Source organism: Otolemur garnettii, unplaced genomic scaffold (assembly GCF_000181295.1).
Source record: "Otolemur garnettii isolate 467f Iridium unplaced genomic scaffold, OtoGar3 scaffold00080, whole genome shotgun sequence".
Lineage (NCBI taxonomy): Eukaryota > Metazoa > Chordata > Mammalia > Primates > Galagidae > Otolemur > Otolemur garnettii.
In genome coordinates, this window is record NW_003852475.1 from 3,993,464 (window position 1) to 3,995,343 (window position 1,880).

A 1,880-nucleotide genomic window follows, 5' to 3' on the forward strand; every position below is an offset into this window, starting at 1 on the left:
AAAAAAAAAAAAAAAAATCATCCTTCCAGTTTTCTTTCTCTGTGTAGCTTAATGGTAATTCAGGAGTCAGAATGCCTGGGTTTGAGTCTCATCTGGCAAAAGTTACTTATCTTTGTGCTTCTGTTTCTTCACCTGTAGAATGGGGATAAAACAAGTTGTAGGGAATAAATGGGTCATTCTTATATGGTTTTAGAACAATGCAACTCAGTGATAATTATTACTACATATATACAAATGCAAATATATATTCAACATTTAAAATATATAACAATTTAACATTTATAAGATTGTGCCATCTGTGTTGTTTCTCACTTTTTTTTTTCCACTTAATAGCTCTTGGAGTCTTGTCTATATCAGAACATAGAGACTTGCCACTTATTTTTATTTTTATTTTTATTTGTTTGAGACACAGTTTCAAGCTGTCACCCTGGATAGAGTGCCATGGAGTCATAGCTCACAGCAACCTCCAACTCCTGGGCTCAAGTGATCCTCTTGCCCCAGTTTTTCTATTTTTAGTAGAGATAGGGGTCTCACTCTTGCTCAGGCTGGCCTTGAACTCTTGAGCTCAAGCAATCCACTGGCCTTGGCCTCTCAAAGTGCTAGGATTACAGGTGTGAGCCACCACACCTGGCCACCTACCACTTTTTTAGTGAGACAGACTTTTTTGTGTTACTCTGTGAGCAACCTCAAACCCCTGGGCACAAGTGATCCCAGTCTCTGGGCCTCAGTCTCTCTAGGAGCTGGAATACAGGTGCCTGACACAATGTCTGGCTAATTTTTCTATTTTTTTTCTTTTTTGAGACAGAGTGCCTCACTCTGTTGCCCTGGGTAGAGTGCCATGGCATTATAGGTCACAGCAACCTTAAACTCCTGAGTTCAAGCAATCCTCTTGCGTCTGCCTCCCAAGTAGCTGACTGTTTATGGAGACAGGGTATCACTATTGCTTGGGCTGGCCTCCAGCTCCTGAGCTCAGATGAGTCTTGAACTCGTGAGCTCAGGCAATCCACCGGGCCTCAGCCTTCCACAGTGCTGGGATTACAGGTGTGAGCCACCACTCCTGGCTCTAATTTTTCTATTTTTAGTAGAGACAGGGTCTCACTCTTGTTCAGGCTGGTCTCAAACTCCCTGGCTGCAGCAACCTTCCTACCTCAGCCTCTCAGAGTGCTGGGATTACAGGTGTGAGTCACTGTGCCTGTCCTACCCTGTCAAATACAAAAAAGCCTATGTGTTATTGGTAAAATACTCTTCCATATGAGTAACATTTTGTTTTTAAATATAATTTTTGAAAAAAGTTGTTGGAAACGTTTGTAGAGTCATTAGTATCAGGAACTGTTATTTTTTAAATTGTGCATGTGAAGATCTATTAAATCTCAAAATATGTAAAAAGTCATGAAGGAAAATATTGTCAAAGTCTAAAGCCCACGTGGAACAATCTAACCATCGAGTATCTGATGACTTGCCCTTGATCTCTGAACTTTGCAGTGCAATGTGTATTTGAGCAGCCACAAATCTATTACTAGATAACAAGACAAATTAGGATAGTTCAAAACCAATTTAAGCATAATCCTAATAATTTTCTTTCCCTGTGACCAAAGGTCAAGGCATGAAATCTTGTCAAGTGTATCCCATAAACATGTACAATTATTATGTGTTAATAAAAATTAAATGACAAAAATAGATTAAAACCAAGAATAAATACTTAAGTAGATTTTCCTTGAATTTTTTATAAACTATGGTACCATAAAATATACATATATTTTTATTTTTTTATTAAATCATAAACACATAGATCATGTATAAATTAATGCATTTATGGGGTACAATGTGCTGATTTCATATAGAATTAGGAGTGTTTACATCACACTGGTTAATATATACCT